Here is a 15,991-nt window from a genome sequence, read left to right as displayed (position 1 = left end):
CTGGAGTTGGAAGGAACTTTAGGGATCTTCTAGTCTAACTCTCTAATTTTACAGATGTTGAACCACTTTCTGAGCATCTGAGATTAGAAGGGACCTCTGCAGCTATCCAGTCCACCCTATAAACCAAAGGAATCCCTCCCCTAACAGGCCAACAAGTGGTCATTCAGCCTTTACTCCTACCCCTTCGAAGAGGTAGATATTGTTCAGTCATGTCTAACTTCATAACTCTATTTAGGGTTTTCTTGGCAAAGATAGTGGAGTGGTTCGCCATTTCTTTCTACAGCTCACTTTACAGATGAGGAAGCTGAGGCAAACAGGGTAAAGTGACATGCCCAGTGTCACACAGCAGAAGATGTGGATCTTAGATGACCTCTTGAGGTGGCCATTACACTTCTGGAAATCTAGTTGTTAGGAAAGATCACCTGACATTGAACCAAATTTGGCTCTCTGAAACTTCCATCCCTGTTTTCCTGATTCTGCCCCCTAGGGCCAAAAAGAACAAGACTAGTCATTCCTCCACATGGCAGCCCTTTGTTCTAGAAAAGCTCATTAGAGAAATGGTTTATGAACATCTAGAAAGGCCAACCTGGTTTCATCAAGAACAAGTTGTGCCAAGCTAACCTTGTTTCTTTTTTTGGTGGGATGACTAGACTAGTAAGTGAGGGGAATGCTGTAAATATAGATTAGCTAGATTTTAAGTAGACTTTTGACAAGTTATCTCATGCTATTCTTGTGGAGAAAGTGGAGAGGTATGGATCACCAGGGATTCTTAATCTCTTTTATGTCATGGGAGCCTTTTGGTCACTGGGCAAAGCTTATGGACCCCTTCTCAAGATCATATTTTTAATGCAAAAAATATGAAGGATGACACAGGAAATTAATTATATGTTGAATTACACTTACAGTTTTTTTTTCTTTTTGGAGAGGGGAAGGCAGGGCAATTGGGTATAAGTGACTTGTCCAAGGTCACACAGCTAGTAATTGTTATGTGGCTGGATTTGAACTCAGGTGCTCCTGACTCTAGGGCCAGTGCTCTATTCACTGTGCCACCTAGCCACCCCTTCAAAATATTTTTTAAAAGTTCATGGACCAGAGGTTAAGGACCTCTGGATTAAACAATGGTAGCATTGTATATATTCAGACCTGGTTGGATGACTAGACTCAAGAGTAGTTGTTAAATGTTCAGTGACAGTGTTGTAGGGAATTTCTAGTAGAGATGATTTATGCTTGGTCCTGCACTGTTTGATATTTTTGTCAGTGACTTGAATAATGATAACAGCTAGCGTTTGTATGTTGCTTTTAGGTTTCTAACTATTACAGATATTATCTCATTTGATCCTCACAACAGCTCTGTGAGGGAGGTGCTATTATTATCCTCATTTTATAGATGAGGAAAGTGAGGTAGACAGAGCTTAAGTGACTTGTCCAGGACTACACAGCTAGTGTCTGAGGCTGTTTGAAATTAGGTTTTCTGACTCCAAGTTCAGGATTCTATTCAATGGACCAGCTAGTAGCTATTATGGATAACAGCATAGATGGATGGTATACTCATCAAAGTTGTAGATGATTCAAGACTGGGATGGATAGCTATTACACTAGGGAAGGGTCAGGATCCAAAAAGAATCTTGCTAGACTAGAGCATAAATCTAATATGTTGAAATTCAGTAGGGATAAATATGAAGCCTTTGCATACAAAAAAATCAACTTCACCATTATAAGATGAGAGAGGTATGGTTAGTAGATGTTCTGAAATGTTCTGAAAACTCCCTATAGGTTTTATCGATCTTCATGCCCAATATGGGTGAGTAGTATGATGTAACAGGCAAAAATCCCCAACTTCATTCGTTCTTAGAGTGCATGAAGATTGGCATTGTTCCTAGGAATATGGAGGTGATAGTATTCTCTGCCCTCATTGGACTTTGTTCAGTTCTGGCCACCACCGTTGAGGGTTTGTTTTTTTAACTAATAGGGAAAGTGAATCTGTCCCTTACTTCTCCTCTTTCCTCTTGCTAGGCAAAAAAAAAATCAAAATTGGGTTTTGTTTTCTTTTTCTAGCAAATCTCTTATAGTTCACAAGTTCACTGATTAACCCAGATGCTTCTTCAGAAGGACCAGCCCCTTTCTTTGCTTCTGCTTTAGAAACATCAGGTTGGGCATACTAGGAAGAAAGGGCTGTGGAAGAATCGAGAACTATCGATCACTCATTCAAAGCACAGACAAGAATATTAAGACATTCTCATCAATTCTTCATTCTTTTGAATTGGTGTCAAAATGGGAAATGTACATCTGTTTAAATGCTAAACTTATCCAAAGGCCTTGTGTTCATTTCCAAGTTTCCTGGGCTCCTTCAGTCTGAAAGGCCTTACATTTGAATGAACGGCTGGACTGTCCAAGTCTTCTACCGCTTCTCTGGCAAATGGTTTTCTTTTACTATGCTTCCATTTGTTGTATGTAGGTTTCTCCTTTTCCCCTTAAAATCGATGTGGCCTGATTCAGAAAGATGCCTCATTTATTACTAGTTATGTGGCTAGAGATGCCCTTACCCCAGTGTTTTTTTCCCAGAGTGGTCACAGAGGGGAAAGAGATTGTTGTTGTTGTTAATTTATTTATTTTTAGTTTTCAACTTTCATTTCCACAAGATTTTGAGTTACAAATTTTCTCCGTGTTTCTCCTACCCCCCCCCCCGAAATAGCAATCCTACTGAATACCCCTTCCCCCAATCTGCTCTCTATTATATCCTCCCCCATTCCCCCTCTGACTTTCTAGTAGGGCAAGATGGATTTCTATACCCTGGTGCCTGTATATCTTATTTCCCAATTGCATGTAAAAAGAAACATTTTTTTGAACATTTGTTTTTAAAATGTTGACTTCCAGATTCTTTCCCTTCTTCCCCTGTCACCCACCCCTACTGGGAAGATAAGCTATTCAATATAGGTTATACATGTGTAGGTATGCAAAACATTTCCAGAGTAGATATATTGTGAGACTAACTATATTTCCCTCCATCCTATCCCGCCCCCCACTTATTCTATTTTCTACTTTGATCCTCTCCCTTTTCAAAAGTGTGTGCTTCTAACTACCCTCCTCCCCAATCTGCCCTCCCTTCTATCATCCCCGCTCTTATCTCCGTCCCCCTTACTTTCCTGTATGGTAAGATACCCAATTGAGTGTATGTTATTCCCTCCTTAAGCCAAATTCAATAAGAATAAGGTTGACTCATACCCTTTTGCCTTCCTGTTCTTCCCCTCCATTGTAATAGTTTTCTCTTTGCCTCTTTTATATGAGATAATTTACCCTATTCTATCCCTCCCTATCTCCTTCTCTCATATTCCTCTCTCAGCTCTTAATTTTATTTTTTAGATGTCATCCAGAAGGAGATTTTTTTTTTTTTGCCTTTTGGAGGGCAATTAGGGTTAAGTAACTGGCCCAAGGTTACACGGCTAGTTTTTTTGTGTGGGTGTTAAGTGTCTGAGGCCAGAACCGAACTCTGGCTCTCCTGACTCCAGGGCCGGTGCTTTACTCACCGCGCCACCTAGCCGCCCCAGGAGGAGATTTTCTTACCTTGCTATGCATAGGGCTCATGCATCCAATCTTGTATCATCGCATGATACATGAAATACAATTCACATAGGTATGCTCACTGAGCACTTATTGAGTAACTAATGAGTTGCGCTTTCCCTATGTGTATATACCTACATTTTGTCTCAGGGTCCTGCAGAGTCCTAGGGCAGGTCTTCCATGGAATCTTGAGCAGTGTACTAGAAGGAAGTCACTGCCCCCAAATCCCATGGGTCCTACCGGAACCAGTCTTTAGGTAACTTAATAAGGTGGTGAGGGCGAGAAACTATCCTTGTCTTTTCAGAAGTGTTCTAAAATTCTTTGTTTAGTGGGAAGTGGGCAGGGTTGTAACTCACGTGTAGATTGAATTGTGTTATGTTGTGTTTTCTCTCTCTTTGCCGATCTGGTAAACAAAGTATCAGCTTGACTGGCCTTTGAAAGGAAATGAGTGCTATTTATATCTCAAGATTCCTACAAAGCATAACCCAGATTACTATGGTAGATGCCAGAGAGATTGTTGGAAAAATAGCTCCTGGCCTTTTAAAAAAATTGCAACTAAATTCTGGGATTTTACTCTGTTGGAATTAATAAAAAGTTTCATTTGTCAACAAGACCATTTGACATGAAAGGAAGGTTAAAACATGAATTTGTTTCCATTGAACCTAGTTGCAGCAACGTCCCACTGATCTCTACCTGTGCTGGAGAATATACTGTTTTCTAAGCAAATTAATTCGTTTTAGGTCACCTTGCTGTTCTTACACAGAGGATTCTTGTGTATTCACTTTCTTCCTCTTTTCTCCACCTGCTGTTTTCCTTCTGTGTCCCTTGTAACTTTAGACATAGTCTCAGTTGGATAGAGAAACAAACTTTCTCTCCCTGGACTTTCTCTCTCCTAAAAAAAAAATAAAAGTTTGCTTTTGAATTCTTTGAGGAACAGTTTAGAGCAAGGCAAATAAACCATAAATATTCAGAATAGTTTGAAAAGCAACTTTTAAAACAAGAGTCCTCAGGGATAGCTCAGAGTGAATAAATATTTATTAGAGGAAAGACATTACGTTGATCAACAGAAAAAACAGGTGACTTGTATATATTTCTTTCTTAAAACATACTGTAGCAGTAGTTTTTATGTACAATGTAACCTAAGTGACCTGAAGCCACTGACTAAACATGAATAAGATGTTTATTTCTGGAAGTGCTAATGATTTCAGTATTGGAACAATGTTTTTTTTTTTTTCAGTGCTTCCTTAGCCAGCTAGTTTCCCGAGACTGATTTTCCCTTTTGCTTTGCAAGTTTTATCTTTGGAGGAGAGAACGAGTTCATTGTCTAAGAGGGCTAATGTTAATGGTGTATATCAATTGTGAAAAGGGGTAGGATGTTTTAGATGGGGGCAGAGTTGAAAGTGTGAAATTTTAACCTGATTCTCTCTTGAAGATGCAGTTTGGGGCAGGTCTTTTCCCTTCCTTCTATAAAATGGAGATGGAACTATATCCCCCCTGGAATTGAGGGATTCTGATTATATCATCCAAAGGATTAGCTATCTTTTTTGGCTTTGGCTTAATTCAGTGAGCATGCCATCTAAGCATCTATCCTGTGGAAAACAGTTCTAGATTGCAGATCTGGAAAACTAGGGATTTGGAACTATACAGTTAATACATAGCCACTCTGTTCCTCCTTTAAGGTAGAATTCTTACAAGCAACAGAGGGTAACATGGGGCCCCTAGCTGCTCAGTTCTGAGGTCACTGCCTTCTTCCTCATTAGGCAGAATAGGCAGCCCTCACTTCTCTTTGGTCTTCTTTTATCTACTTCTCTTTTAGCCCTGTGGGTGGGACACTAAGGCCCTGGGAGTGGAATGTTGGATAAAATCATCTTTTTTTTTTTTCTTTTTGAAGGGGGGAAGGCAGGGTAATTGGGGTTAAGTGACTTGCCCAAGTAAGTGTTAAGTGTCTGAGGCCACATTGGAACTCAGGTCCTCCTGACTCCAGGGCCGGTGCTCTATTCACTGTGCCACCTAGCTGCCCCAATTTCTTTTTTCTTAAAAATTTTTTTTTGTTGATATCTTTTATTTTTATACCATCTAATTTTATACCATCATAATTGCATAGTTTTTTTTTGGGGGGGGGGAGATTATTGTTCTTTCTCTTTACATCATTGTAGTCATTGCATATATTATTTTTCTGGTTCTACTTACTTAACTTTGCATCAGTTTACTTCATCTTGGAGGATTTCTTGCTTGATGACCCAATAGGACTGTTACTCAGGATAGAAGAACCTTGTGTGAGTCACACATTCACAGATACAACCCAGAAAAGAGAACCTGCAGTGTGTGATTAGTGATGACAAGGGTTAACTGCTTCCTGTTTTAGAAGTTGGGTGTTAAAAAAAAAAAAGCAAACAAACTGTGCTATTTGGTGTCTGAAAGATTGGCAAAGCTGGGTTTGGATATAGCATTCTGACTTGGGACATAATCAAATTCTCCATTGAGGGCAACAGTTGAATATTAATGAATGCTTGCTATGTGCTAGCACCTGGCACAGTGCCTTGCTATGATAGGCACTTAATAAACTTATTGAATGAATGAATTAACATTCTATCTTATCTTATTGGTGGTGACAGTTGTTTCATAGTGAGCGAGCAGCTGTAATCTGCTAATTACCACATGAAAAATACTCAGATTTTGTCCAGTGCACTATGCTGTTATAAACTATTAAGTGTCATAGAGAGTTCTTCTCTATGCATACAGTGTAAGTATAACTTTCATAAATGCTTTCTTGAAAACACAATGTGCAGTAGAACACTAATACACAGGAAATGTTACAAACGGGCAAGACAACAGGCATTTGTTAAGGGTTTACTACATGCCAGGAAGGGCAGCTAAGTGACCCAGTGGATTGAGTGCTGGACCTGGAGTCATGAAGATGTCTCTTTGTGAGTTCAAATCTGACCTCAGACACATACTAGCTGTGTGGCCCTGGGCAAGTCACTTAACCCTGCTTGTCTCAGTTTCCTTATCTGTAAAATGAGCTGGAGAAGGAAATGGCAAACCACTCCAATTTCTTTGCCAAGAAAACCCCAAATATGATCATGAAGAGTAAGACATGACCAAAAAATGATTACAGCAATACACATACCAAGCACTGTACATTGGATATACAAATATAACCAAAAAGAAATATAGTCCTTGCCTTCAAAGGGTTTACATTCTAATAGGGAAAGAGAACACAAAAAAGGGAGTTGGAAAAGTGTGTGTGTGTGTGTGTGTGTGTGTGTGTGTGTGTGTGTGTGTGTGTAATGATGAAGGATTGCTGCTAGACCTTCAATTTGTATCTTGAACTGTTTACTAAATGATATTTCAGTGGCATTTGAGATGTCATGGTTTAGTTTGGTGATAAGTGACTAATGACATTATTGGGAAATATTCATTGTACTTGACACAGATAGATATTATACGAACTTATTTATGATTTTTATTGTTATCTTTTGTTATCTTCATTTTCAAATGTATTCTTCCCCCACTGTTACCCATTGAGGCATCTCTTGTAGCAATGATTGAAAGGGGGAAAACATTTTTAGCAAAACTAACCAATGCTTCATTGAGTCTTTTATTCACTAAGATTGACTTTAGCTTTGTTTTTGAAACAATGTTTGCTGCTGAAATGTTTTTGCAGATTCTTCAGTGCTAGGGAATTAACTCTAGATGGAAGTGATGTGGCAAGTATCACTGTGACACTGACCTGTCCCTCAAGAAACTCAGGAAGGGGAAGTTAGGGTGTTCCTCCACCCATTGCAAGAACAGTCTCTCTCCCCCCCCCCCCCCCCCCCCCCCCCCCCCCTTTTTTTTTCCCCCCCCCCCCCCCCATGAGATCATGACTGTCCAAACCAGAAGTGTCAGACTTGTGGTTTGGGACCTCCTCCTCCAAAACTCCTTGAATGCAGGGGGAAGTAGATTAAAATGTAATTGGGAAATATTTAACAAAATAAATAAAACTTCAGTACAACATAATGTTATTTTGTTCTTTTCTAAGATAGTATGTGGCCCACAAGGGACCATACTGTTCTAGACTTTTTCCTCTTCTGTACATTTTAAGGAAAGAAAATTTAATACAGAGAATGAACTCTTTGCTTAAAGTTCTTACCCATCAGAAATTTACAATCTTATTATTTAGAAAATACACTCATAGGTAGAAGTTTAAATAATGCTACAAGACAGTATTAAGTGCCAAATGAATGAAATGGACAAACTTGATAGTTCTGAGTAGTGTTTTCTTGTGATCTAGAGGAGAGAAGGTAGGAAATGAGTCAGATCTTGATGGATGGGTGGAATTTGTATAAAAAGACAGGATTGAATTAGGAATTCCAGTTATGGGATACTTTTTGACAGTCTAAATAAAGGGAAAGATTAGAGAGTTTGTGTTATGATATGGTAAAAGAAAAGCTTGGTAAATAGATTAGAAATGGATGCCAAGGGGCCTGAATGCCATGCAAAGAAACTGTAGGAGCTCAGTTAGAAGGAACTTTAGAGATAATCAAGTCACAATTTTATTAGAGGCATGAAGACTTTTTATCCTATGAATAAAGTGGAAAAGAGAAAAGGGGCATTTTATGAAAAGAATATTTTATTATATATTTATAGATTTACTGATGCCTCTTTTTTTTAGACCATTAGTCACTTTTCAATATCTCCCCTCACTTTTCTCAAAAAATCTACAAGGTGATTATGACTATTAGTGAGTATAACCTTCTACCCCTAGTCTCCCATTTTTCTGCTGAGATCAAGGGAATATGTTCTATCATCTGCCCTTTGGAACTATGGTCATTGTTTTCATTTATGTCATCATAGTCATTTTGTATAATCTCTTAGTTCTACTTTCTTCATTCTCTATCAGTTCATGTGTTTTCCCATGTTTCTCTGAATTCCTAATTTCTTGTTTCTTATAGTACAGTAACTATATATAAACACACACATAGATACGCATAATAGCTTTCTATAGTAACTTTCTATTACATTCATATATCATAAATTGTTCAGCCATTCCCCCATCAATATATTGTATGTGTGTGTATGCATGTGTATGTGCACCCATGTGCATGTGTGTCTTCTATCGAAATGAATGGGAGAATTCTCTTGACTTCCCCTTCCTGAGTTTCTTGAGGGACAGGTCAGTGTCACAGTGAAGAATTGTCAAGAATAATCAATAAGCCTTCACTTTGTTTCTCATTTTTTTGCTGCCATGACAAATACTGCTATGAATATCTTGATATAGGTGAGACTTTGCTTTCTGTCTATCACCTTGGAGGTATATATGACCAGTGGGGGAATTGCTGGATCTTAAGGTATGATCAGTTTAGTAACTTTTTTTTCACATAATTCCAAATTGTTTCCCCAAATTGACAAATCTTTTCACAGATCCACCAATAGTGAATTAATCTGTTTATCTTTCTTCATCCCTTCCAACATTAACTGTTCTCATATTTATTCATTGTTGACAGTTGATGGGCATGAACTGAAACCTCAGAATTATTTCTGTTTGTATTTTTATTTATGACTTAGCAATTTTCATTTCTGTTGATAATATTTTTGCTTGGAGAAAACTTTATATCCTTTAACTACTTTTATCTTGGGGAAGTACTTTTTTTTGTATATTTGTGTCTTCCTCCTCCTGAGGCTGGGAGGACCTACCCTGGTAGGAAGCTTCACCCGACAGAAGGGGCAGGGTTGGCCTTGGCCAATGGAAGAGTAATGTTTGATGTAAAGATTCCCCTCCCCTCCCCCCGCCTTACTGGTTTACCTTTTTATTCTAGTTGCACTGATGCTGTACTTGCAAAAGCTTTTTGATTTTGTGTCATTGAAATTTTGTCTTTTACAATCTTTTCTATCCTTTGTTTGCTTATGAATTTTTCCTCAAGTACAGTTGTGAAATGCATCTCATTCTTTAACTTTTTAGTGATATGACCTGAAAAATGATATTTTAAGAAGATTAATTTAGCAAAAATATGTATAGTGGGGGAGGAAGACTGAAGGCAAGAAGAGAATAATTTAAGAAAAGGAAGGGGAAAGGAGCATTTATTAAGTGCCTACTATGTGCCAGACACTGTACTAAGCACTTACTCCTTTGATCCTCACAACCACCTTGTGAGGTAGGTGGTATTATTATCCTCATTTTACAGTTGAGGAAATTGAGGTTAAGTGACTTGCCCAGGATCTCAGGGCTGATAAATGTCTGAGGTCAAATTTGAACTCAGGTCTTTTTGATGCTAGGCAGAGTATTCTATTCACTAAACCACCTAGCAGTGCATGTGATGGCTAGACTATGAATTAGAGCGGTTGAAGAATTGACCTGCTGTAGGGGTAACCACACTGGCATACCCAGGATGGCTGTTAGCACAGTTTCTTAGATCTGCTTTACTAGGAAAGATAGCTGTTTAAGGGGTCAACAGTTTCTTTTAAATTACATTCATTAGTTCAGGGGAAAAGTCAACACCCTGAACTTCAGAGAAAATGCAAACAAAGAAAATAGAGAAAATATAAGCAGACAAATAAAGACCAGCAGACAGGGCTTCTAACTGTGAGGATTTAGCACAGATCAACAGAGAGATCCAACTGTCTGACCAAAGCATAGTTTTTTACATAGTTTTTCAAAGCTGGGTAGGGGGGCTCCTTAACAGCTACCCAGAGTCTCATCTGGTCACATTACAGGAACACTCTTCCAATGAGTAAGCTCCAAAGCAAAAAAAAAAAAAAACACCCCAAAAATGCCAGTCTCAGAGCATATATACCCTTTTTAGTCAGAGGCCATCACAACTCTGTGATTCAGTGCCTAATTAGAAATTAACAAAAGGTGTGAAATCCTTCCTACAAGCAAGCCTCTCCTAAGCAAGCTTCCCTTAATGGGCTCCCACAAGGCCTATAAATGAGTGGGAATGATCTTATATCCCATTAACATTACACCTGCCTCTTGCAGATCTCTTCTGGAGAGTGGGAAGAGAAGCAAGATCATCCATAATTAGGGGGCTAGAGTAGAAGGAAGGGCCAGAAGAAGGGTGATCACAGAGATAGAAGGATCCAGGGTAGGTTGAGGGGGCCAAACCTGTACCTGCTACCCACCTCATCACAGGTAAGCCTGCAGAGAAGTCAGAACTAGACCTCAGTGATGAGCTGTCCAAGGAGAGGTGACTTGCCCAGCCCAAGGCTGAGAACATACTGAAGGCTGCCACTGGGGAGAGAATGTGTGTCAGTTATGCGTGTGAAACTGGTTCAGCTGGCTTTCTCGTAAGATATATGCAATACATAGTATTTGCAAGGATGAGTACTTCTGGTGCCTTTCACAACATCTGGTCAGAACAGTAGGATCTGCCCTTCTGACCTGGTATGTCTATACCATGAGGAAACCATCTCACATGGGAAATAATTCCAGTAAGGAATTAAACAAAAAAGGTAGTTGGTCCCGGAAATTGCATTCTGGTTAATCTCTGAAGATAAGACCCATGGGACTTTGGCTGGCATTATATTTGGTGAAAGGACATCTATTAGCCAGTCATCATGGTAAGTTCTAGAGAGGTTATATATTAAGGAAGATTATATGGGGAATTGTAGCAGCAAGCACCCCAAGCGTCCTCAGGGTTGCTGCCACCACAGGTTCTTGGATCTGCTTTGATAAAGGAAAGCAACTCAAAATGGGTTAACAAGCTTACTTTAATCAGTCAGACCATATATTGTTTACCTTGTTCAGGGGAAAAAGGTCAGTACCCCGAACTTCAAAGTATACAGGCAGAGTTATCAAGAGAGAAACAGATAAAGTAGACAGCTTTCCAAACTGTCCAGCCATTACATCCATACCCAATCAACATCTGGGTTTCAACATCTGGGTTTTTCAAAGTGGGGGGGGTGGGGGGAGCTCCAGACAACGGCTTCCCAGAATCCATATCAAATCACAGAACACTTCTCAAAGTGAGCCCCCAAAACAAAGCTACACATCAGGGCTTATATAGCCTTCTCCTGGCTCAGAGAATGTAACAACCTTATTGACTCACTGGCCAATCAAGAAGTATCTACTGAAAAACAAGCCTCCCACCCCAGGCTCCAGGTGCACTTTAGCCTAGGGGCAGGGAAGATCTTCAAATTTACATTCCCATTACAGGAATTTATCAAGACTTGGTAGACATTATTCTAAAGTATAGAACAAATAAATCTTATTTGATTGGCAATGAAGGAAGATACTAGGATTCTTGGGCAGCTGATGACATACAAATTAGGTGCTAAGGCCTAGCTTTTTTTCCTTTAAAAAAATATTTACTTTTAGTTTACAACATTCAGTTCCACAATCCCTTGAGTTCCAAATTTTTCCCCCTGCCTCTCCTCCCCTCTCCCCGCCATGGCGGCATGCAATCAAATATAGGATCTACAAATACCTTCACATTAAACATTAGTCAGGTTGTAAAGAAGGATTCTAACCAATGGAGTGAACCATGAGAAAGAAGGAACAAAACAGAACTAAACACAAAAGAGAGAGAGAGCAGGTAGTTGGCTTCAGTCTGCATTCAGACTCCGTAGTTCTTTCTCTGGATGTGGATACTCTTTCCATCATGAGTCTTTTGGAGTTGTCCTATTACCTTGCATTGTTGAAAGGAGCCCAGTCTATCAAAGTTAGTCATCACAGATGCGATGTGTCTATAATTATGTACAAAGTTCTCCTGGTTCTGCTCTCCTTGCTCAGTATCAGTTTATATTAGTCTCTCCAGGTAATCCCTCTGTAATCTCTGTAATGTAATCCCTCTGCTCCTCATTTCTTATAGCACAATAATTCCATTATGTTAATATACCACAACTTGTTTAGCCATTCCCCAGTTGATGGGCATCCTCTTGATTTCCAGTTCTTTGCCACCATAAAAAGAGCTGCTATAAATATTTTTTGTACATATGGGTCCTTTTCCCACTTGTATGATCTTTTTGGCATACAGTTCTAGAAGTGGTATTGCTGGGTGTAGCAGCAAGCACCCCAAGCGTCCTCAGGGTTTGCAGCTACCACAGGTTCTTGGATCTGCTTTGTTAAAGGAAAGCAACTCAAAATGGGTTAACAAGCTTACTTTAATCAGTCAGACATATATCGTTTACCTTGTTCAGGAGAAAAGGTCAGCACCCTGAACCTCAAAGTATACAGGCATAATTATCAAGACAGAAACATCAAGTAGACAGCTTTCCAAACTGTCTAACCATTACATCCATACCCAGTCAACATCTGGGTTTCCACATTCTGGGTTTTTCAAAGCCGGGGGACTCTCAACATCGGCTTCCCAGAATTCAGATCAAATCACAGAACACTTCTCAAAGTGAGTCCCAAAACAAAGCTACACATCAGGGCTTATATAGCCTTCTCCTGGCTCAGAGAATGTAACAACCTTATTGACCCACTGGCCAATCAAAAAGTATCTACTGAAAAACAAGCCTCCCTCCCCAGGCTTCTGGTGCACTTTAGCCTAGGGGCAGGGAAGATCTTTAAAATTTACATTTGCATTACACTGGGTCAAAGGGTAAGCACTTTTTTATATCCCTTTGGGCATAGTTCCAAATTGCTCTCCAGAATGGTTGGATCAGTTCACAACTCCACCAACAATGCATGTGTTTCAATTTTCCCACATCCTCTCTAGCATTTGTCATTTTCCTGTTTTGTTATCTTAGTAATGCCTAGCTTTTAAAACAAAATTGTTATGCATTTGTTCTAGCAAACTTTCCATAGGTGGGGTTAAGTATTAGTCAGTAAACTAACAGATCTCACCCTGCCCCAGGAGGGTTCTCTTCTACTTGACCTTTCCTAACAAACATCTCTGGTAAGAAATGCAGTATTCAAGGAGTCCTACAGATTAGTGGTGTCAAACTCAAATAGGAATAGAGTAAGGATATATGCGGGCTGCCTGTTGATTTAGAAAACCATGTATTAACATTATCAATGTTCTGTCACATTTTTATTTTATTTGTCTTGTTCAGTATTTAACAATTCTATTTTAACCTGGTCCCCAGTCCATGTGGGAGAGTTGCTGTCTGTTTCAGGCAGAATGATATCCTGTGTTTGATACCAGATGTAGGAGATTCAGGGCAGGAAGGAAAGATGGCAGAGGAAAGGAAACCTAGGGCATAATGGAGAGCATGACCAGGCTGTCTACCCATAAGTGCTTCTGGGTCCCCCCAAACTTAAGAAATTATGTTTGTAGGTTGGTCTGAGATTTGGCCCTCTGGCAGAATTAAGTCAACACTTAGGGGAAATAGGAGAAGTGATAGCAGAATAGGACAAGTGATCCCTCCACAAGCATTTCTTCAATGTCTCCTGTGTGCCAGGCACTGGAGATACAGTGACAAATGGGAAAGAGTGTTTGTCTTATGTTTTGTCAGAGGATACACGTGCACATATGTGCATACATATATATATATATATATATATAAGTATATTTGCATGTGTACATACATACATACTGCTAGGTGCTGTCATAGTGCATAGAACATGAGGCCTGGAGTCAGGAAGACTCATTTTCTTGAGTTCAAATCTGAGCTGAACTTTGAAGGCAGCTAGGGGTTCTAGGAAGTTGCGGCGAAGATTTGGGGGGTGATCTATGCAAAGGGATAGAGACTGGTGACTAAATATCAGGTGTGATGAACAGCACAAAGGTCAGTGTCACTGGATTATTTAGTGTGTTAAGGGAGGGTATAGTGTATGATAAAACAGGGAAGGTAGAGTGGATCAAGGTTGTGAAGGGATTTAAATGCCAAACAGAGAAGTTTGCATGGGATACTAGCGGTATTAGGGAGCTCTCGGAGTTTACTGAGTAGGGGAATAACGTAGTCAAACTTATGCCTTAAGAATGACCTGGTAGTTAGGAGACTTCTGGTTTGTCCCTAATATTCTACTTACTTCCTGTGTTACCTTAGGATGGTAAAGTCATAGGTTTAGAGCTGAAAGGACCTTAGAAATCCTCTAGTCCAAAGGTCTTATTTTTACAGCTGAGGAGATCAAGGTACAGAGGGGTTAAATGACTTGCTTCAGGCCAAGTCCATCAATCCTTCTACTCTACCATGCTACCTTTGGTAATGGGTAAGTCATTTCCCCCTTTTAAGATTTAGTCACAGTAAATAAATAACAGCTTTTTAGTATATAAGACCTGAAAGACAACTTTTTGTTTATTTATCTGTTCATTCATTCATTTCTGTTTAGTTTCCAATATTTACTTCCATAAGATTTGAATTCTAAATTTTCTCCTTCTTTCCTCACTCCCAAAGACGGCAAGCAATCTGATATAGACTCTATGTATACATTCATATTAAACATTTTCTCATTGGACATGTGGTAAAGAAGAATTAGAACCAATGGGAGAAACCATGAGAAAGAAGAAACAAAACAAAAAAAAAAAAAGGAGAGCAAATAGTATATTTCCAACTGTATTCAGATTCCAAAGTTCTTTTTCTGGGTGTGGATGGCATTTTCTAGCATGAGTCCTTTGGAATTGTCTTGGATCCTTGCATGGCTAAGAAGAGATAAGTCTATCAAAGTTAGTCATTATACATTGTGGTTGTTACTGTGTACAATGTTCTAATTCTGCTCACTTCACTCAGCATTAGTTCATGTAAGTCTTTCCAGGTTTTTCTGAAGTCCTGCTCATAATTTTTTATGAAACAATAGTACTCTGTCACATTCATATACTAGAACTTGTTCAACCATTCCCCAGTTGAAGGGCATCCCCTCAATTTTCCATTCTTGGCCACTACAAAAAGAGCTGCTATAAATATTTTTGTACATGTGGATTTTTATGATCTCTTTGGGATACAGACATAGAAGTGGTATTTCTGGATCAAAGGATATGCACAGTTTTATAGCCCTTTGGACATAGTTCCAAATTGCTCTCCAGAATGGTTGCATCAGTTTACAACTCCATCAACAATGCATTAGCATTGGGGTGGCTAGGTGGCGCAGTGAATAGAGCACTGGCCCTGGAGTCAGGAGGACCTGAGTTCAAATCACTAACTAGCTGTGTGACCTTGGGCAAGTCACTTAACCCCAATTGCCCCTCCAAAATAAAAGGCAAAAGAAAAAAGAAATAACAATGTATCAGCATTCCAATTTTCCCACATCTGCTCCAACATTTATCATTTCCCTGTTTTGTCATGTTAGCCAAAATGATAGGTGTGACGTGGTACCTCAGAGTTGTTTTGATTTGCATTTCTCTAATCAGTAGTGATTTAGAGCATTTTTTTCATATGACTATATATAGCTTTAATTTCTTTATCTGAAAACTGCCTGTTCATATCTTTTGATATGAATATCTTTTGGTCAATTGGGGAATGACTTATATTCTTATAAATTTGACTCAGTTTCTAGATATTTTAGAAATGAGGCCTTTATCAGAGACACTGGTTGTAAAAATTGTTTCCCTGTTTTCTGCTTCCCTTC

General features: G+C 39.2%; 1 protein-coding gene and 1 long non-coding RNA gene across 7 annotated transcripts in view; one reads left to right on the top strand and one right to left on the bottom strand.

The window, feature by feature from the left end:
• The window catches only part of INPP5B (inositol polyphosphate-5-phosphatase B), an 83,590-nt gene that overhangs the window by 28,607 nt on the left and 38,992 nt on the right, over positions 1 to 15,991 (top strand). The gene's annotated exons all lie outside the window — the stretch shown is intronic.
• Positions 435 to 14,819, bottom strand: LOC138146234 (uncharacterized). The gene is made up of 3 exons (XR_011164429.1): positions 10,663 to 14,819; positions 4,304 to 4,450; positions 435 to 2,487 (listed from the first exon to the last, which is right to left on the bottom strand). It is a non-coding gene; the product is annotated as an uncharacterized lncRNA (long non-coding RNA).

Source organism: Petaurus breviceps, unplaced genomic scaffold (genome assembly GCF_028583685.1).
Source record: "Petaurus breviceps papuanus isolate PSGF00001 unplaced genomic scaffold, PetGlider_PUasm1.0 90760, whole genome shotgun sequence".
Lineage (NCBI taxonomy): Eukaryota > Metazoa > Chordata > Mammalia > Diprotodontia > Petauridae > Petaurus > Petaurus breviceps.
Note: the sequence above shows the minus strand (reverse complement) of the source record. Positions and strands in the feature narration are given on the sequence as shown.